General features: G+C 50.3%; 1 pseudogene; it reads left to right on the top strand.

Annotated features, from left to right (window-relative positions):
- Positions 1-10,036: 10,036 nt before the first annotated feature.
- LOC123191797 (tuftelin-interacting protein 11-like) overlaps positions 10,037-22,863 on the top strand; it is a 23,346-nt pseudogene continuing 10,519 nt past the window's right edge.

Genomic DNA, 22,863 nt, shown 5'->3' with positions numbered 1-22,863 from the left:
GCGAAGAACAATATATGAAAAGCTCGTAGGCATTGGATCAGCGATGGATAATTATGTCGGATGCGATCGATCATGCAACAGTTATAACATAGGGTGACATAGAACTAGCTCCAGTTCATCAATGTAATGTAGGCATGTATTCTGAATATAGTCATACATGCTTATGGAAAAGAACTTGCATGACATCTTTTGTCATACCCTCCCGTGGCAGCGGGGTCCTATTGGAAACTAAGGGATATTAAGGCCTCCTTTTAATAGAGTACCGGACCAAAGCATTAACACATAGTGAATACATGAACTCCTCAAACTACGGTCGTCACCGGTAATGGTCCCGATTATTGTCACTTCGGGGTTAACAGATCATAACACATAATAGGTGAATATAGACTTGCAAGATAGGATCAAGAACTCACATATATTCATGAGAACACAATAGGTTCAGATATGAAATCATGGCACTCAGGCCCTAGTGACAAGCATTAATCATAGCAAAGTCATAGCAACATCAATCTCAGAACATAGTGGATACTAGGGATCAAACCCTAACAAAACTAACTCGATTACATGATAAATCTCATCCAACCCATCACCGTCCAGCAAGCCTACAATAGAATTACTCGCGCACGGCGATGAGCATCATGAAATTGGTGATGGAGGAAGGTTGATGATGACGATGGCGATGGCGACGGATTCCCCTCTCCGGAGCCCCGAAAGGACTCTAGATCAGCCCTCCCGGGAGATTTTAGGGCTTGGCGGCGGCTCCATATCGTAAAACGCGATGAATCCTTTTCTCTGATTTTTTTTTCTCCCCGAACACGAATATATGGAGTTGGAGTTGAGGTCGGTGGAGCATCAGGGGGCACGAGGTAGGGGGCACGCCCAGGGGGGTAGGCGCGCCCCCACCCTCATGGACAGGGTGTGGGCCCCCTGGCGTGGATTCTTCTTCCAATATTTTTTATATATTCCAAAAATAATCTCCGTTGATTTTCAGGTCATTCTGAGAACTTTTATTTCTGCACAAAAATAACACCATGGCAATTCTGCTGAAAACAGCGTCAGTCCGGGTTAGTTCCATTCAAGTCATGCAAGTTAGAATCCAAGACAAGGGCAAAAGTGTTTAGAAAAGTAGATACGACGGAGATGTATCAACTCCCCCAAGCTTAAACCTTTGCTTGTCCTCAAGCAATTCAGTTGATAAACTGAAAGTGATAAAGAAAAACTTTTACAAACTCGGTTTGCTCTTATTGTTGTAAATATGTAAAGCCAGCACTCAAGTTTTCAGCAAAGATTATGAGCTAACCATATTCACAATAACATTTAGGTCTCATGTTTACTCATATCAATGGCATAATCAGCTAGCGAGCAATAATATCAAATCTCGGATGACAACACTTTCTCAAAACAATCATGATATGATATAACAAGACGGTATCTCGCTAGCCCTTTCTGAGACCGCAGAACATAAATCCAGAGCACCTTTAAGGATCAAGGATTGACTAGACATTGTAATTCATGGTAAAAGAGATCCAGTCATAGTCATACTCAATGTAAACTAACAGTAATGGATGCAAATGACAGCGGTGCTCTCCAACTGGTGCTTTTTAATAAGAGGATGATAACTCAACATAAAAGTAAATGGATAGGCCCTTCGTAGAGGGAAGCAGGGATTTGTAGAGGTGCAAGAGCTCGGTTTTGAAATAGATATGAATAATATTTTGAGCGGTATACTTTCATTGTCAACATAACAACCGAGAGATCTCGACATCCTCCATGCTACACACATTATAGGCGGTTCCCAAGCAGAATGGTAAAGTTCATACTCCCCCACCACCAACAAGCATCAATCCATGGCTTTCCCGAAACAACGGGTGCCTCCAACTAACAACAATCCTAGGGGAGTTTTGTTTGCAATTATTTTGATTTGATTTGAGCATGGGACTGGGCATCCCGGTGACCATCCATTTTCTCATGAATGAGGATCGGAGTCCACTCCTCTTGAGAATAACCCGCCTAGCATGGAGGATATAGATAGCCCTAGTTGATACATGAGCTATTCGAGCATACAAAACAAAATGTTTATTTGAATGTTTAGAGTTTGGCACATACAAATTTACTTGGAACGACATGTAGATACCGTATATAGGTACATATGATGGACTCATATGGAATAACTTTGGGGTTTATGGAATTGGATGCACAAGCAGTATTCCCGCTTAGTACAAGTGAAGGCTAGAAAAAGACTAGGAAGCGGCCAGCTAGAGAGCGACAACAGTCATGAACATGCCTTAAAATTAATCGACACCGAATGCAAGCATGAGTAGGATATAATGCACCATGAACATAAATATCGTGGAGGCTCTGTTGATCTTGTTTCAACTACATGCGTGAACATGCGCTAAGTCAAGCCACTCGAATCGTTCAAAGGAGGATACCACCCTATCATACCACATCACAACCATTTAATAGCAAGTTGGCACGTAAGGTAAACCATTATAAACTCCTAACTAATTAAGCATGGCATAAGCAACTACAATCTCTAATTGTCATTGCAAATATGTTTCTTTCATAATAGGCTAAATCAGGAACGATGAACTAATCATGTTTACAAAAACAAGAGAGGTCGAGGTCATACCAGCTTTCCTCATCTCAATAAGTTCATCATATAATCATCATTATTGCCTTTCACTTGCACGACCGAACGGTGTGGATAATAATAATAGTGCACGTGCATTGGACTAAGTTGGAATCTGCAAGCATTCAATTCGAGAAGACAAGGTAATATGGGCTCTTTGTTAGATCAACAATAATGCATATGAGAGCCACTCAACACTTTAATCATGGTCTTCTCCTCTCGTCCCCAAAGGAAAGAAAAGAAACAAAACTATTTACACGGGAAAGCTCCCAACAAGCAAAAGAAGAACAAGAAATCTTTTTGGGTTTTCTTTTTAATTACTACTACTACAAGCATGGAAAGTAAACTAACTAAAAGCTACAACTAATTTGTTTTTGTTTTTTCTTAAGGTTTTTCAAACACACACGAAGAAAGCTTAAAAACAAAATAAACTAGCAAGGATGATACAATGAAAAAGTATGAGCACCGACAATTGGCATGAGTGTGTGAACATGAATGTAATGTCGGTGAGAGATACATACTCCCCCAAGCTTAGGCTTTTGGCCTAAGTTGGTCTATGCCCATGGATCAAAGTGGGCCTCTCTGGTGTAAGGAGGAGTGTCCTCTGGGTGCCATTGGTTGGCGATATCCTCCGGATCCCACTAGTAAACTGACTGTCGATAAGGGTCCAGGGGTGGTTCCGGCTCAGGCTCTGGAGCTGGTGTCACGCTCCAGTACTCATAAACTTCCTCCGTCAAAACAAGGTACTTGCCTGAAAATATGTGAAACAAAGAGGGAACAGGCAAGGTAATAGTCTCAAAGTTATTCTTACCAAAAATCAGGCTATAGTTAAGCATCTTATTCTTAACAATAAAATCATGCACTATCATGCTCTTATAATCTAGAAAAATATTAGGCAACAACTTTTCCTCTTTCTCATAATGCCTAATAGGTATGTTAAAGTGTGCAGCAAGGCGCGAGGCAAAGATGCCTCCGAGGATGGGGCCCTTTGTAAGGTTCAGATTTAACCATCTAGCAACAATAGCGCCTAAGCTGAAAGTAGTATCATTAAACAAGGCATGGCACAAAATAGCAATATCAGGAGCACTAAGGTTCCCGCGACCAATTAAGCATCTACTAGCAAATATTGTGAAGTAATGTAAAACAGGAAAATGTATGCTAGTGATTCTCGCATCGAAAACTTTCCTTGTTTCCCCTATAGCAATCATATCAATAAATCCCTCCACATCATTACGATGTGGTTCCTCTATGCTGCCCTCAAAGGGTATCAAATAGACCCGGCAAAAATCATAAAGTGACATCTCCTTATGCACATCATATAAATAAAATTCCACCGAAGGTGGTGATCTCCTAGGATGGAAATGAAAATTTTGCACAAAGATATTGGTGAGTAAGAGATACTGTTCACGCTGGTCGTGGAGGAAGGCGGTAAGGCATGCATTCTCAGCCAAATGATAAAAATATTCATGAATCTCGGCCTCTTTCAAGAACTCATCACAAGGCCATTCACATGGCCGAACCTCCGCAGTACGAGGGATATTATACTTGGGCTTCTTGTTCTCTTCATCTTGCTTATCCTTCGAGCTTCGGCTCGATGAGCCCCTAAAAAATCTCTTCATCTTTTTATGAAAATTTCTAAAATTTTTAGTAACTTAAAATAAAAGTGAACCAAAGTCAACAAAATTGATAGCAACTACTCCTACAAGTGCCTAGAGGCTATATAATGCATTAAAACTACTTTTGATCATATAAATTTGACATGCAAGCTCAAGAACAAGTTCACCTAAGAAATTCACAATGAATAAAGCACTAGAACAAAAACTAATTGGACCATAGGAGGAGTCACATACCAAAGAACAATCCCCCAAAGCAGTTTTGTGAATGGAGCTTTGAGCAAGGAGATCGAAAATGGCAGCAAGACGAGCAAGAACTCAGGTTTGAGCTGGTTGGTGATGTTTTTGGGAGGAAGAAGGAGTGTGTGGTGGCTGGAATAAGTGGAGGGGACCCATGTAGGGGTCCACGAGGTAGGGGCACGCCTAGGGGGTGGGCGCGCCCTCCACCCTCGTGGGCACGTGGTTGCTCCCCTGCTATGTTTTCAGTGCCAGATATTCTCAAATATTCTAGAAAAAATCATATTTAAATTTCAGGGCATTTGGAGAACTTTTATTTTCGGGGTATTTTTTATTGCTTGGATAATTCAGAAAATAGACAAAAAAATACTATTTTTGCTTTGTTTAATATAAATATCAAAAAGTGAAAAGAGGGCACAGAGAGTTGTGATTTCTAAATTCATCCATCTCATGCTCATCAAAAGGAATCCACTAACAAGGTTGATCAGGTCTTGTTAACAAACTCATTTCGAATAACATGAAACCGGAGAATTTTCGAATAAAACTAGGTTACCTCAATGGGGATATGCATGTCCCCAAAAATAAGAATATCAAATTTCTTCTTGATAGTAGGAAGAGGAAATTCAAAACCTCCAATAGTGATTGTTGAAACTTTTCCAATAGAATTGATACTGTGGACTTGAGGTTGTTTCCTCAGAAAGTGTACCATATGCTCATTACCATTAACATGAAAAGTGACATTGCCTTTGGTCCAATCAATAACAGCCCATGCAGTATTCAAAAAGGGTCTTCCAAGAATAATAGACATACTATCGTCCTCGGAAATATCAAGAATAACAAAGTCCGTTAAAATGGTAACGTTTGCGACCACAAGAGGCACATCCTCACAAATACCGACAAGTATAGCAGTTGATTTATCAGCCATTTGCAAAGATATTTCAGTAGGTGTCAACTTATTCAAATCAAGTCTACCATATAAAGAGAGAGGCATAACACTAACACCAGCTCCAAGATCACATAAAGTAGTTTTAACATAGTTTCTTTTAATGGAGCATGGTATAGTTGGTACTCCTGGATCTCCAAGTTTCTTTGGTATTCCACCCTTAAAAGTGTAATTAGCAAGCATGGTGGAAATTTTAGCTTCCGGTATCTTTCTTTTATTAGTAACAATATCTTTCACGTACTTAGCATAAGGGTTCATTTTAATCATATCAGTCAAACACATACGCAAAAAGATAGGTCTAATCATTTTAGCAAAGCGCTGAAAATCCTCATCGTCCTTTTTCTTGGATGGTTTAGGAGGAAAAGGCATGGGTTTCTGAACCCATGGTTCTCTTTCTTTACCGTGATTTCTAGCAACAAAGTCTCTCTTATCATAACGTTGATTCTTTGATTGTGGGTTATCAAGATCAACAGCAGGTCCAATCTCTACATCATTATCATTGCTAGGTTGAGCATTAACATGAACATCATCATTAACATTATCACTAGGTTCATGTTCATTACCAGATTGTGTTTCAGCATCAGAAATAGAAATATTATTGGGATTCTCAGGTGTGTCAATAACAGGTTCACTAGAAGCATGCAAAGTCTTATCATTTTTCTTTTTCTTCCTTTTAGAAGGACTAGGTGCATCAATATTAATTCTCTGAGAATCTTGCTCAATTCTCTTAGGATGGCCCTCGGGATACAAAGGTTCCTGAGTCATTTTACCGCCTCTAGTCATAACTCTAACAACATATCATTCTTCTTATTATTTAATTCATTGAGCAAATCATTCTGAGGTTTAAGCACTTGTTCTACTTCAGTGGTAACCATAGAAGCATGTTTACTAATAAGTTTAAGTTAACCTTTAACATTATCCATATAATCACCCAAGTGCTCAAGCATATCAGCATTGTGTTTCAATTGTCTACCAACATAAGCATTGAAGTTTTCTTGTTTAACCATAAAGTCATCAAACTCATCTAAGCATGAGCTAGCAAACTTAGTAAATGTGATTTCACATTTATCGAATCTATAGAGAGAATTTATCTTTACTACCTGTGTCGGGTTATCAAGACCATGTGTTTCTTCAACAGATGGCAAATTAAGACCATGTATTTCTTCAATAGGTGGTAAATTCTTAACATCTTCAGTTTTAATACCTTTTTCTTTCATAGATTTCTTTGCCTCTTGCATATCTTCAGGACTGAGAAATAGAATACCCCTTTTCTTCGGAGTTGGGTTAGGAGTTGGTTCAGGAAGTATCCAATTATTTTCATTAGTCAACATATTATTCAATAAAAATTCAGCTTGATCAATAGTTCTTTCCCTGAAAACACAACCAGCACAACTATCCAGGTGGTCTCTGGAAGCATCGGTTAGTCCATTATAAAAGATATCATGTATTTCATTTTTGTTGAGAGGATGATCAGGCAAAGCATTAAGTAATCGGAGAAGCCTCCCTCAAGCTTGTGGGAGACTCTCTTCTTCAATTTGCACAAAATTATATATTTCCCTTAAGGCAGCTTGTTTCTTATGAGCAGGGAAATATTTAGCAGAGAAGTAATAAATCATATCCTGGGGACTACGCACACAACTAGGATCAAGAGAATTAAACCATGTCTTAGCATCACCCTTTAATGAGAACGGAAACAACTTAAGGATAAAGTAATAGCGAGTTTTCTCATCATTAGTGAATAGGGTGGCTATATCATTTAATTTAGTAAGATGTGCCACAACAGTTTTAGATTTGTAGCCATAAAAAGGATCAGATTCAGCCAAGGTAATTAACTCAGGATCGACGGAGAAATTATAATCCTTATCAGTAATAAAGATAGGTGAAGTAGCAAAAGCAGGGTCATATTTCATTCTAGCATTCAAAGACTTTTCTTTAAGCTTAGCTAATAATTTCTTAAGATCAGATATATCATTGCAAGCTAAGAAGTCTCTAGCAGTTTCTTCATCCATAACATAACCCTCAGGACCAACACGCAATTCATATCTAGGGGGAGAATCTTCATCATCACTTTCATCAATATTATCAGTTTCAATAATTTCATTCTCTCTAACCCTAGCAAGTTATTCATCAAGAAATTCACCTAGTGGCACAGTATCATCATGCATAGAAGTAGTTTCATCATAAGTATCATGCAAAGCAGAAGTGGCATCATCAATAACATGCGACCTATCGGAATCAATAGCATGTGTATGTGTCGCAACTTTACTCAAAACAGAAGGTGAATCAAGTGCAGATCTAGATGGCAGTTCCTTACCTCCCCTAGTAGTTGAGGAAAAATCTTGGTTCTTTGATCTTTCAAGTTCTTCATAATGATAAGCAGATATAAATCCCAAGTGACTCAAAGAATAGAGCTATGCTCCCCGGCAACGGCACTAGAAAATAGTCTTGATAACCCACAAGTATAGGGGATCGCAACAGCTTTCGAGGTAGAGTATTCAAACCAAATTTATTGATTCGACACAAGGGGAGCCAAAGAATATTCTCAAGTATTAGCAGCTGAGTTGTCAATTCAACCATACCTGAAAACTAAATATCTGCAGCAAAGTGTTTAGTAGCAAAGTAATATGATAGTAGTGGTCACGGTAGCAAAAGTAATATTTTTGGGTTTTGTAGTGATTGTAACAGTAGCAACGGAAAATTAAATAAGCGAAGAACAATATATGAAAAGCTCGTAGGCATTGGATCAGTGATGGATAATTATGTTGGATGCGATCGATCATGCAATAGTTATAACATAGGGTGACACAGAACTAGCTGCAGTTCGACAATGTAATGTAGGCATGTATTCTGAATATATTCATACGTGCTTATGGAAAAGAACTTGCATGACATCTTTTGTCCAACCCTCCCGTGGCAGCGGGGTCCTATTGGAAACTAAGGGATATTAAGGCCTCCTTTTAATAGAGTACCGGACCAAAGCATTAACACATAGTGAATACATGAACTCCTCAAACTACGGTCATCACCGGTAATGGTCCCGATTATTGTCACTTCGGGGTTAATGGGTCATAACACATAATAGGTGACTATAGACTTGCAAGATAGGATCAACAACTCACATATATTCATGAAAACTTAATAGGTTCAGATCTGAAATCATGGCACTCGGACCCTAGTGACAAGCATTAAGCATAGCAAAGTCTTAGCAACATCAATCTCAGAACATAGTGGATACTAGGGATCAAACCCTAACAAAACTAACTCGATTACATGATAAATCTCATCCAAGCCATCACCATCCAGCAAGCCTACTATGGAATTACTCACGCACGGCAGTGAGCATCATGAAATCGGTGATGGAGGAAGGTTGATGATGACGATGTCGACGGATTCCCCTCTCCGGAGCCCCGAAAAGACTCCAGATCAGCCCTCCCGAGAGAGTTTAGGGCTTGGCGGCGGCTCCATATCGTAAAATGCGGTGAATCCTTTTCTCTGATTTTTTCTCTCGCCGAACACGAATATATGGAATTGGAGTTGAGGTTGGTGGAGCGTCAGGGGGCCCACGAGGCAGGGGGCGCGCCCAGGGGGGTAGGCGCGCCCCCCTCCCTCGTGGACAGGGTGTGGGCCCCTTGACGTGGATTCTTCTTGCAGTATTTTTTATATATTCCAAAAATAATATCCGTTGATTTTCAGGTCATTTCGAGAACTTTTATTTCTGCACAAAAATAACACTATGGCAATTCTGCTGAAAACAGCATCAGTCCGGATTAGTTCCATTCAAATCATGCAAGTTAGAGTCCAAAACAAGGGCAAAAGTGTTTCGAAAGGTAGATACGACGGAGACATATCAGTACCTTGTTTTCTACTAGTGGGACGAGTCTGGCGCATCGACAGTGATCAGCCTTTCGCCGTCATAGGGCATCTATTGAAGTTGGAAGTCTTTGGTATTGTTTGAAAACAGTTTTATGTGTTGCAAAATTTACTTGAGCCACCTTTTGGTGCCCTACTATAGGGCACCTATTGGAGATGCTCCAAAGGAATAAGTGTAGAAAAGAAGAACACGAAGTAAGATGAATGTACAATTGTATTTGATCTTCGGAACGTGCATTTATACTATAAGCATTATATATGTCTAGAGAGCACGGTTTCATAAGTCATGCAAGCGACGGAATTGCGCGGGATATTCAGCTATACACCATGTTCAGTAACGGGAAAATGCATTGTATTCGAAGAAGGCAGCCCTTGAAAACGGTCTAATTCAAACACGATACATACTACGCGTGGAATTCTGGCACGTGAATCAAAATTGATATTTCGTGCGCGTACACATTCGCTTGCGTGTTTCTTTCCGCATTAGTATATAGTAACAGATGGCGCCTTCTTAACCCTACCGTTAAAGGTTGCCAAACTTGTTGCGTTTCTTTCCGCATATAACATAGTGGGGCCTCCTTACAGTTAAAGGTTACCAAATTAGCTTTGTTTCTAACTTCCTATATAAGGGGAGCAATCTCGATGGGGAAATGCACCAGACACTCTCCTTGATGGTTTCACCGGTCCCTCCCCTCTCCAATCACCATTCTCCACCTGCGAAGCAATCCTACTTACATGCTCATGGCCTCCGCTGGCGCTGATGAGTCGAGCGACGTCATGACGAGGGGCGGCTCCACCTACCGCCACGACGACCGCACGGGCTCTGAGTCCGGCGGGGCGGGCAGCCGTCCGTCGCCCCAGCACAAGCGTGTACGCGACCCCGGCGATCTCCTCTTCAGACACGTCCCGTTTGTCGCTGCCGGCTCTGCAGGTCCGTCCTCTCGTCAACACCATCACCAACGCTACACTAGGCAGCACTACGATCCGGCAACGACATGGAAGCCCCGGCCTGTTGTTGAGAGCCCGGTTTTCAAGAACACAACGATAGTAAATATGATGAGGCACATGAACTACGAGGTCTGGTCCGGCTCTGGCCTCGGCAAGCACGGCCAGGGCATCACATCTCCTGTGAAGGTGGTGAAGCGGCCAGAGAGCGCTGGTTTCGGTACGGTCGGCGCCGAGGGAGAAGGATCATACAACAACGGACTTCCCAACAAGGTCCCGGAAACCTTGCCGACCAAATGGGGAGCTGACCAGTGCGCAGACGAAATCTCTCAAGCGGTCTACAACGATTGGGAGATGGGCGACACCGATGGATCGCGGCAGCAAGACCGGGAGTTCTGCGAGAAAATCCTCGCTGAAGTGCGGGTGCTGCAAGATGGTGCCCAGCACAACGGCGAGCATATGGTGGTGGACGCGGCGGAGGTGATCATCACGGTCGTGACGCTGGTGCACGAGAAAAGTGCATCGGGAGAGTTGACGGCGGGCAACCTCATCTTGGAGTTTTCAAGGCTAAGGAAGAAGTTCCTGGAGGAGTACCAGACATACTGCCTCGCAAACATGGCGGGCGTGCTCGTGGCGCCGCTCATTCGCCCGGTGCTCCAAAGGTGGCAGCCTCTATGGGACCCGGCCATGTGGCTGGACGTGTTCGTCTTCCTGAAGAATTCACTGGACGACGGGTCGGCCATGTCGCCGTACGCGGAGCTTGTCTACGACACGGTGGTTCCGGCTATCCAGGCATCGGAGTTCAAGGCCACGGACTCCAAGCGGATGTGCCGCTTCCTGGAGCAGTGGAAGGACACGCCACTACCAGAAAAACTGGGGTTGCCGATGACCAAATCTATGCCGGCGGCCCCCGTCGGCATCTATGGACCTATGCCCACGGCCAAGGATAGGCCGTAGGCGTAGAATAGCCGTCGACATACATCCATCTATGCCGACGGGGCCATCGGCATAGACGAGGCCGTCGGGACCGCCCGAGCTACGGCTACGAGGCCCGTCAGCATAGGACAGGCCGTCGGCATAGCCCGGACTCACCTGCCCGGTCAGCGCTGACCATTTGACGGCGTTGATCCTACGCCGACGGGCAGTAACGGCGGCCGTCAGCATATCTGTGGCAGAGGTATGCCTACGGCATAGCCGTCGGCATAGGCCCCTCTGCCACGTCAACGATCCGTGTGCCACGCCACGTCATCGATCCGTGTGTGCACAGATATGCCGACGGCCTTGCCGTCGGCATATGTTTACTTTACTTAATTTTTTATTTTTACTTTGGTTATATGTGGCAGAGGTATGCCTACGGCACAGCCGTCGGCATAGGCCCCTTCGCCACATCATCGATCCGTGTGCCACACCACGTCATCGATCCGTGGGACAACCTCCGTCATCGATCCGTGTATTTTACTTTATTTTTTTATTTTTACTTTGTTTTGTTATTTTTACTTTATTTTAGTTTTTGCTTTTGCATAAGATAATTATGCCTTATCTAAAAAAACATACCCGATGGTATATCGATTGCCCCCCGTTACGAACGTCGCTATCGCCGTGTCACAGAGGGGGGAAACGGTCGACACGGAAGGAATTCTGGTAGGTGGGGGGATTCGGGTGTAGCTATGTCACTGAAACATCACATGGGTCCCGATGCATATGTGAAAGTGTTCATGCATGCGTAGACTCCCGTCTTGGGGCTCCGGGGTGTGCCCCCCCTCACGGATGGCGCTGCCGCCGGCACCTGGAGGGGGGAAACGGACGCGTGGGGTCTACACGGAGGGGATTTTGTTGTGGGTTTGGCCCGGATGTTGCTCCAAAGTGTTCCTATGGGCCGACCTAACACAACCGGGTGGGGAGGTCCACTGGTCAAAGCCCGTCCGTGCAAAGTCAAAGGGCTAGATCCCATGGTCAAACGCTACAGGGTTAGGCGGGACGGGGGCACTGGGGGTAGCAATGCCACCGGAGCGTCACACCGGGCCTCATACATGCGGGGTGGTGTGGTGGCATGTCCGAAGAGGCGGGACGCGTCTCCGGTGTGTGGCCCCCCCTCACGGACGGCGATGACACGGTAGTAGACTTTCTGCGGTAACGATGCGGCGTCAATATTACTAAATACTCGGAGCGCGATAAAATCATGAGTTTTTTTGCACGACGTGGGCACATGTGCTATAGGAACGATGGTATTTTTTCATAATTTTTGGTGATGGAGAAGTATCCGAAAAATTCCCTCTACGCGGATTGCCCTTCGCGCGTCTACGGCTGTGGCCGGCAGCCTCCGGGGGCTAGCATGCCGCCAAATCTTGCGTAGGCGGCCTCTCACAAGTCTGGAAGTGTTGTCGCGGTTGCAAACACCCGGCACGCATGTCCGGGGTGTGTCCCTCCTCACGGACGGCGCTGCCGCCGTCACCTGGAGGGGGAAACGGACGCATGGGGTCTACACGGAGGGGATCTTGTTTTGGGTCTGGCTTGGATGTTGCTCCAAAGTGTTCCTATGGCCTGACCTAACACAACCGGGTGGGAAGGTCCACTGGTCAAAGCCCGTCCATGCAAAGTCAAAGGGCTAGATCCCGTGGTCAAACGCTACAGGGTTAGGCGGGACGGGGGCACTAGGGGGGTAGCAATGCCACCGGAGCGTCGCACCGGGCCCTCATACATGCGGGGTGGTGTGGTGGCATGTCCGAAGAGGCGGGACGCGTCTCCGGTGCGTGCCCACCCCCCTCACGGACGGTAATGACACGGTAGTAGACGTTCTGCGGTAACGATGCGGCGTCAATATTACTAAATACTCGAAGCGCGATAAAATCATGAGTTTTTTTGCACGACGTGGGCACATGTGCTATAGGAATGATGGTATTTTTTCATAATTTTTGGTGATGGAGAAGTATCCGAAAAATTCCCTCTACGCGGATTGCCCTTCGCCCATCTACGGCTGTGGTCGGCAGCCTTCGGGGGCTAGCATGCCGCCAAATCTTGCGTAGGCGGCCTCTCACAAGTCTGGAAGTGTTGTGGCGGTTGCAAATGCCCGGCACGCATGTCCGGGGTGTGCCCCCCATCACGAACGGCGCTGCCGCCGGCACCTAGAGGGGGGAAACGGATGCGTGCGGTCTACACGGAGGGGATCTTGCTGTGGGTCTGTCCCGGATGTTGCTCCAAAGTGTTCCTATGGGCTGACCTAACACAACCGGGTGGGAGGTCCATTGGTCAAAGCCCGTCCGTGCAAAGTCAAAGGGCTAAATCCCGTGGTCAAACGCTACAGGGTTAGGCGGGACGGGGGCACTGGGGGGTAGCAATGCCACCGGAGCATCGCACCAGGCCCTCATACATGCGGGGTGGTGTGGTGGCATGTCCGAAAAGGCGGGACGTGTCTCCGGTGCGTGGTCCCCCCTCACGGACGGCGATGACACGGTAGTAGACGTTCTGCGGTAACGATGCGGCGTCAATATTACTAAATACTCGGAGCGCGATAAAATCATGAGCTTTTTGCACGACGTGGGCACATGTGCTATAGGAACGATGGTATTTTTTTCATAATTTTTGGTGATGGAGAAGTATCCGAAAAATTCACTCTACGCGGATTGCCCTTCGCACGTCTACGGCTGTGGCCGGCGGCCTCCGGGTGCTAGCATGCCGCCAAATCTTGCGTAGGTGGCCTCTCACAAGTCTGGAAGTGTTGTGGCGGTTGCAAACGCCCGGCACGCGTGTCCGGGGTGTGCCCCCCCTCACGGACGGCGCTGCCGCCGGCACCTGGAGGGGGGAAACGGACGCGTGGGGTCTACACGGAGGGGATCTTGCTGTGGGTCTGTCCCGGATGTTGCTCCAAAGTGTTCCTATGGGCTGACCTAACACAACCGGGTGGGGAGGTCCATTGGTCAAAGCCCGTCCGTGCAAAGTCAAAGGGCTAGATCCCGTGGTCAAACGCTACAGGGTTAGGCGGGACGGGGGCACTCGGGGTAGCAATGCCACCGGAGCGTCGCACCGGGCCCTCATACATGCGGGATGGTGTGGTGGCATGTCCGAAGAGGCGGGACGCGTCTCCGGTGCGTGGTCCCCCCTCACGGACGGCGATGACACGGTAGTAGATGTTCTGCGGTAACGATGCGGCGTCAATATTACTAAATACTCGGAGCGCGATAAAATCATGAGTTTTTTTGCACGACGTGGGCACATGTGCTATAGGAACGATGGTATTTTTTCATAATTTTTGGTGATGGAGAAGTATCCGAAAAATTCCCTCTACGCGGATTGCCCTTCGCCCATCTACGGCTGTGGTCGGAAGCCTCCGGGGGCTAGCATGCCGCCAAATCTTGCGTAGGCGGCCTCTCACAAGTCTGGAAGTGTTGTGGCGGTTGCAAACGCCCGGCACGCGTGTCCGGGGTGTGCCCCCCCTCACGGACGGCGCTGCCACCGGCACCTGGAGGGGGGAAACGGACGCGTGGGGTCTACACAGAGGGGATCTTGTTGTGGGTCTGTCCCGGATGTTGCTCCAAAGTGTTCCTATGGGCTGACCTAACACAACCGGGTGGGGAGGTCCATTGGTCAAAGCCCGTCCGTGCAAAGTCAAAGGGGTAGATCCCGTGGTCAAACGCTACAGGGTTAGGCGGGACGGGGGCACTTGGGGGTAGCAATGCCACCGGAGCGTCACACCGGGCCCTCATACATGCGGGGTGGTGTGGTAGCATGTCCGAAGAGGCGGGACGCGTCTCCAGTGCGTGGCCCCCCCTCACGGACGACGATGACACGGTAGTAGACGTTCTGCGGTAACGATGCGGCGTCAATATTACTAAATACTCGGAGCGTGATAAAATCAAGAGTTTTTTTTTGCATGACGTGGGCACATGTGCTGTTGGAACGATGGTATTTTTTCATAATTTTTGGTGATGGAGAAGTATCCGAAAAATTCCCTCTACGCGGATTGCCCTTCGAGCGTCTACGGTTGTGGCCGGCGGCCTCCGGGGGCTAGCATGCCGCCAAATCTTGTGTAGGCGGCCTCTCACAAGTCTGGAAGTGTTGTGGCGGTTGCAAAGACCCGACACGCGTGTCCGGGGTGTGCCCCCCCTCACGGACGGCGCTGCCGCTGGCACCTGGAGAGGGGAAACAAACGCGTGGGGTCTACACGGAGGGGATCTTGCTGTGGGTCTGGCCCGGATGTTGCTCCAAAGTGTTCCTATGGCCTGACCTAACACAACCGGGTGGGGAGGTCCACTGGTCAAAGCCCGTCCGTGCAAAGTCAAAGGGCTAGATCCCGTGGTCAAACGCTACAGGGTTAGGCGGGACGGGGGCACTCGGAGTAGCAATGCCACCAGAGCGTCGCACCAGGCCCTCATACATGCGGGGTGGTGTGATGGCATGTCCGAAGAGGCGGGACGCGTCTCCGGTGCGTGCCCCCCCCCCCTCATGGACGGCGATGACACCGTAGTAGACGTTCTGCGGTAACGATGCGGCATCAATATTACTAAATACTCGGAGCGCGATAAAATCATGAGTTTTTTTGCACGACGTGGGCACATGTGCTATAGGAACGATGGTATTTTTTCATAATTTTTGGTGATGGATAAGTATCCGAAAAATTCCCTCTACCCGGATTGCCCTTCGCCCGTCAACGGCTGTGGTCGGCAGCCTCCGGGGGCTAGCATGCCGCCAAATCTTGCGTAGGCGGCCTCTCACAAGTCTGGAAGTGTTGTGGCGGTTGCAAACGCCCGGCACGCGTGTCCGGGGTGTGCTCCCCTCACGGACGGCGCTGCCGCCGGCACCTGGAGGGGGGAAACGGACGCGTGGGGTCTACACGGAGGGGATCTTGCTGTGGGTCTGTCCCGGATGTTGCTCCAAAGTGTTCCTATGGACTGACCTAACACAACCGGGTGGGGAGGTCCATTGGTCTAAGCCCGTCCGTGCAAAGTCAAAGGGCTAGATCCCGTGGTCAAACGCTACAGGGTTAGGCGGGACGGGGGCACTTGGGGGTAGCAATGCCACCGGAGCGTCACACCGGGCCCTCATACATGCGGGGTGGTGTGGTGGCATGTCCAAAGAGGCGGGACGCGTCTCCATTGCGTGGCCCCCCCTCACGGACGGCGATGACACGATAGTAGACGTTCTGCGGTAACGATGCGGCGTCAATATTACTAAATACTCGGAGCGTGATAAAATCAAGAGTTTTTTTTTTGCATGACGTGGGCACATGTGCTATAGGAATGATGGTATTTTTTCATAATTTTTGGTGATGGAGAAGTATCCGAAAAATTCCCTCTACGCGGATTGCCCTTCGCGCATCTACGGCTGTGGCAGGCGGCCTCCGGGGGCTAGCATGCCGCCAAATCTTGCGTAGGCGGCCTCTCCCAAGTATGGAAGTGTTTTGGCGGTTGCAAACACCCGACACGCGTGTCCGGGGTGTGCTCCCCCTCACGGACGGCGCTGCCGCTGTTACCTGGAGGGGGGAAACGGACGCGTGGGGTCTACACGGAGGGGATCTTGCTGTGGGTCTGGCCCGGATGTTGCTCCAAAGTGTTCCTATGGGCTGACCTAACACAACCGGGTGGGGAGGTCCATTGGTCAAAGCCCGTCCGTGCAAAGTCAAAGGGCTAGATCCCGTGGTCAAACGCTACAGGGTTAGGCGGGACGGGGGCACTAGGGGGTAGCAATGCCACCGGAGCGACACATCGGGCCCTCCTACATGCGGGGTGGTGTGATGGCATGTCCGAAGAGGCGGGACGCGTCTTCGGTGCGTGCCCCCCCCCCTCACAGACGGCGATGACACGGTAGTAGACGTTCTGCGGTAACGATGCAGCGTCAATATTACTAAATACTCGGAGCGCGATAAAATCATGAGTTTTTTTGCACGACGTGGGCACATGTGCTATAGGAACGATGGTATTTTTTCATAATTTTTGGTGATGGAGAAGTATCCGAAAAATTCCCTCTACGCGGATTGCCCTTCGCGCGTCTACGGCTGTGGTCGGCGGCCTCCGGGGGCTAGCATGCCGCCAAATCTTGCGTAGGCGGCCACTCACAAGTCTGGAAGTGTTGTGGCAGTTGTAAACGCCCGGCAGCGTGTCTGGGGTGTGCCCCCCCTCATGGACGGCGCTGCCGACGGCACCTGGAGGGGGGAAACGCACGCGTGGGGTCTACACGGAGGGGATCTTGCTGTGGGTCTGTCCCGGATGTTGCTCCAAAGTGTTCCTATGGGCTGACCTAACACAACCGGGTGGGGAGGACCACTGGTCAAAGCCCGTCCGTGCAAAGTCAAAGGGCTAGATCCCGTGGTCAAACGCTACAGGGTTAGGCGGGACGGGGGCACTGAGGGGTAGCAATGCCACCAGAGCATCGCACCGGGCACTCATACATGCGGGGTGGTGTGGTGGCATGTTCGAAGAGGCTGGACGCGTCTCCGGTGCGTGCCCCCCCCCTCACGGACGGCGATGACACGGTAGTAGACGTTCTGCGGTAACGATGCGGCGTTAATATTACTAAATACTCGGAGCGCGATAAAATCATGAGTTTTTTTGCACGACGTGGGCACATGTGTTATAGGAACGATGGTATTTTTTCATAATTTTTGGTGATGGAGAAGTATCCAAAAAATTCCCTCTACGCGGATTGCCCTTCGCGCGTCTACGGCTGTGGCCGGCGGCCTCCGGGGGCTAGAATGCCGCCAAATCTTGCGTAGGCAGCCTCTCACAAGTCTGGAAGTGTTGTGGCGGTTGCAAACGCCCGGCACGCGTGTCCGGGGTGTGCCCCCTCACGGACGGCGCTGCCTCCGGCACCTAGAGGGGGGAAACAGACGCTTGGGGTCTACACGGAGGGGATCTTGCTGTGGGTCTGTCCCGGATGTTGCTCCAAAGTGTTCCTATGGGCTGACCTAACACAACCGGGTGGGGAGGTCCATTGGTCAAAGCCCGTCCGTGCAAAGTCAAAGGGCTAGATCCTGTGGTCAAACGCTGCAGGGTTAGGCTGGACGGGGGCACTGGGGGGGTAGCAATGCCACCGGAGCGTCGCACCGGGCCCTCATACATGCGGGGTGGTGTGGTGGCATGTCCGAAGAGGCGGGACGCGTCTCCGGTGCGTGGTCCCCCCTCATGGACGGCGATGACACGGTAGTAGACGTTCTGCGGTAACGATGCGGCGTCAATATTACTAAATACTCGGAGCGCGATAAAATCATGAGTTTTTTTTGCACGACGTGGGCACATGTGCTATAGGAACGATGGTATTTTTTCATAATTTTTGGTGATGGACAAGTATCCGAACCCTCTACGCGGATTGCCCTTCGCGCGTCTACGGCTGTGGCCGGCGGCCTCTGGGGGCTAGCATGCCGCCAAATCTTGCGTAGGCGGCCTCTCACAAGTCTGGAAGTGTTGTGGCGGTTGCAAACGCCCGGCACGCGTGTCCGGGGTGTGCCCCCCCACGGACGGCGCTGCCGCCGGCACCTGGAGGGGGGAAACGGACGCGTGGGGTCTACACGGAGGGGATCTTGCTCTGGGTCTGTCCCGGATGTTGCTCCAAAGTGTTCCTATGGGCTGACCTAACACAACCGGGTGGGGAGGTCCATTGGTGAAAGCCCGTCCGTGCAAAGTCAAAGGGCTGGATCCCGTGGTCAAAGGCTACAGGGTTAGGCGGGACGGGGGCACTAGGGGTAGCAATGCCACCGGAGCGTTGCACCGGGCCCTCATACATGCGGGGTGGTGTGGTGGCATGTTCGAAGAGGCGGGACGCGTCTCCGGTGCATGGTCCCCCCTCACGGACGGCGATGACACGGTAGTAGACGTTTTGCGGTAACGATGCGGCGTCAATATTACTAAATACTCGGAGCGCGATAAAATCGTGAGTTTTTTTGCACGACGTGGGCACATGTGCTATAGGAACGATGGTATTTTTTCATAATTTTTGGTGATCGAGAAGTATCCGAAAAATTCCCTCTACGCGGATTGCCCTTCGCGCGTCTACGGTTGTGGCCGGCGGCCTCCGGGGGCTAGCATGCCGCCAAATCTTGCGTAGGGGATCTTGCTGTGGGTCTGTCCCAGATGTTGCTCCAAAGTGTTCCTATGGGCTGACCTAACACAACCGGGTGGGGAGGTCCATTGGTCAAAGCCCGTCCGTGCAAAGTCAAAGGGCTAGATCCCGTGGTCAAACGCTACAGGGTTAGGCGGGACGGGGGCACTGGGGGGTAGCAATGCCACCGGAGCGTCGCACCGGGCCCTCATACATGCGGGGTGGTGTGGTGGCATGTCCGAAGAGGCGGGACGCGTCCCCGGTGCGTGCCTCACGGACGGTGATGACACAGTAGTAGACGTTCTGCGGTAACGATGCAGCGTCAATATTACTAAATACTCGGAGCGTGATAAAATTATGAGTTTTTTTGCACGGCGTGGGCACATGTGCTATAGGAACGATGGTATTTTTTCATAATTTTTGGTGATGGAGAAGTATCCGAAAAATTCCCTCTACGCGGATTGCCCTTCGCGCGTCTACGGTTGTGGCCGGCGGCCTCCGGGGGCTAGCATGCCGCCAAATCTTGCGTAGGCGGCCTCTCACAAGTCTGGAAGTGTTGTGGCGGTTGCAAACGCCCGGCACGCGTGTCCGGGGTGTGCCCTCCCTCACGGACGGCGCTGCCGCCGGCACCTGGACGGGGAAAACGGACGCGTGGGGTCTACATGGAGGGGATCTTGCTGTGCGTCTGTCCCGGATGTTGCTCTAAAGTGTTCCTACAGGCTGACCTAACACAACCGGGTGGGGAGGTCCATTGGTCAAAGCCCGTCCGTGCAAAGTCAAAGGGCTAGATCCCGTGGTCAAACGCTACAGGGTTAGGCGGGACGGGGGCACTGGGGGTAGCAATGCCACCGGAGCGTCGCACCGGGCCCTCATACATGCGGGGTGGTGTGGTGGCATGTCTGAAGAGGCGGGACGCGTCTCCGGTGCGTGGTCCCCCCTCACGGACGGCGATGACACGGTAGTAGACGTTCTGCGGTAATGATGCGGCGTCAATATTACTAAATACTCGGAGCGCGATAAAATCATGAGTTTTTTTGCACGACGTGGGCACATGTGCTATAGGAACGATGGTATTTTTTCATAATTTTTGGTGATGGAGAAGTATCCGAAAAATTTCCTGTATGCGGATTGCCCTTCGCCCGTCTACGGCTGTGGCCGGCAGCCTCCGGGGGCTAGCATGCCGCCAAATCCTGCGTAGGCGGCCTCTCACAAGTCTGGAAGTGGTGTGGCGGTTGCAAACGCCCGGCACGCGTGTCCGGGCTGTGCCTCCCCTCACGGACGGTGCTGCCACCGGCACCTGGAGGGGGGAAACGGAGGCGTGGGGTCTATACGGAGGGGATCTTACTGTGGGTCTATCCCGGATGTTGCTCCAAAGTGTTCCTATGGGCTGACCTAACACAACCGGGTGGGGAGGTCCATTGGTCAAAGCCCGTCCGAGCAAAGTCAAAGGGCTAGATCATGTGGTCAAACGCTACAGGGTTAGGCGGGACGGGGGCACTGGGGGTAGCAATGCCACCGGAGCGTCGCACCGGGCCCTCATACATGCGGGGTGGTGTGGTGGCATGTCCGAAGAGGCGGGACGCGTCTCCGGTGCGTGGTCCCCCCTCACGGACGGTGATGACACGTTAGTAGACATTCTGCGGTAACGATGCGGCGTCAATATTACTAAATACTCGGAGCGCAATAAAATCATGAGTTTTTTTGCACGACGTGGGCACATGTGCTATAGGAACGATGGTATTTTTTCATAATTTTGGTGATGGAGAAGTATCCGAAAAATTCCCTCTACGCGGATTGCCCTTTGCGCGTCTACGGCTGTGGCCAGCGGCCTCCGGGGGCTAGCATGCCGCCAAATCTTGCGTAGGCGGCCTCTCACAAGTCTGGAAGTGTTGTGGCGGTTGCAAACGCCCGGCACGCGTGTCCGGGGTGTGCCCCCCCTCACGGACGGCGCTGCCGCCGGCACCAGGAGGGGGGAAATGGACGCTTGGGGTCTACACGGAGGGGATCTTGCTGTGGGTCTGTCCCGAATGTTGCTCCAAAGTGTTCCTATGGGCTGACCTAACACAACCGGGTGGGGAGGTCCATTGGTCAAAGCCCGTCCGTGCAAAGTCAAAGGGCTAGATCCTGTGGTCAAACGCTACAGGGTTAGGCTGGACGGGGGCACTAGGGGGGTAGCAATGCCACTGGAGCGTCGCACCGGGCCCTCATACATGCGGGGTGGTGTGGTGGCATGTCCGAAGAGGCGGGACGCGTCTCCGGTGCGTGGTCCCCCCTCATGGACGGCGATGACACGGTAGTAGACGTTCTGCAGTAACGATGCGGCGTCAATATTACTAAATACTCGGAGCGCGATAAAATCATGAGTTTTTTTGCACGACGTGGGCACATGTGCTATAGGAACGATGGTATTTTTTCATAATTTTGGTGATGGAGAAGTATCCGAAAAATTCCCTCTACGCGGATTGCCCTTTGCGCGTCTACGGCTGTGGCCGGCGGCCTCCGGGGGCTAGCATGCCGCCAAATCTTGCGTAGGCGGCCTCTCACAAGTCTGGAAGTGTTGTGGCGGTTGCAAACGCCCGGCACGCGTGTCCGGGGTGTGCCCCCCCTCACGAACGGCGCTGCCGCCGGCACCAGGAGGGGGGAAACGGACGCGTGGGGTCTACACGGAGGGGATCTTGCTGTGGGTCTGTCCCGGATGTTGCTCCAAAGTGTTCCTATGGGCTGACCTAACACAACCGGGTGGGGAGGTCCATTTGTCAAAGCCCGTCTGTGCAAAGTCAAAGGGCTAGATCCCGTGGTCAAACGCTACAGGGTTAGGCGGGACGGGGGCACTGGGGGTAGCAATGCCACCGGAGCGTCGCACTGGGCCCTCATACATGCGGGGTGGTGTGGTGGCATGTCCGAAGAGGCGGGACGCGTCTCCGGTGCATGTCAATATTACTAAATACTCGGAGCACAATAAAATCATGAGTTTTTTTGCACGATGTCGGCACATGTGCTATAGGAACGATGGTATTTTTTCATAATTTTTGGTGATGGAGAAGTATTCGAAAAATTCCCTCTACGCGGATTGCCCTTCGCGCATCTACGGCTGTGGCCGGCGGCCTCCGGGGGCTAGCATGCCGCCAAATCTTGCGTAGGCGGCCTCTCACAAGTCTGGAAGTGTTGTGGCGGTTGCAAACGCCCGGCACGCATGTCCGGGGTGTGCCCCCCCTCACGGACGGCGCCGCCGCTAGCACCTGGAGGGGAAAAACGAACGCGTGGGGTCTACACGGAGGGGATCCTACTGCGGGTCTGGCCCGGATGTTGCTCCAAAGTGTTCCTATGGGCTGACCTAACACAACCGGGTGGGGAGGTCCACTGGTCAAAGCCCGTCCGTGCAAAGTCAAAGGGCTAGATCCCGTGGTCAAACGCTACAGTCCCGTGGTCAAACGCTACAGGGTTAGGCGGGACAGGGGCACTAGGGGGTAGCAATGCCATCGAAGCGTCGCACCGGGCCCTCATACATGCGGGGTGGTGTGGTGGCATGTCCGAAGAGGCGGGACGCGTCTCCGGGGCGTGGCCCCCCCTCACGGAGGGCGATGACACGGTAGTAG

Source organism: Triticum aestivum, chromosome 2A (assembly GCF_018294505.1).
Source record: "Triticum aestivum cultivar Chinese Spring chromosome 2A, IWGSC CS RefSeq v2.1, whole genome shotgun sequence".
NCBI classification, from domain to species: domain Eukaryota; kingdom Viridiplantae; phylum Streptophyta; class Magnoliopsida; order Poales; family Poaceae; genus Triticum; species Triticum aestivum.
The sequence above is the reverse complement of the archived record's forward strand: the minus strand, read 5'-3'. Positions and strand labels throughout refer to the sequence as shown.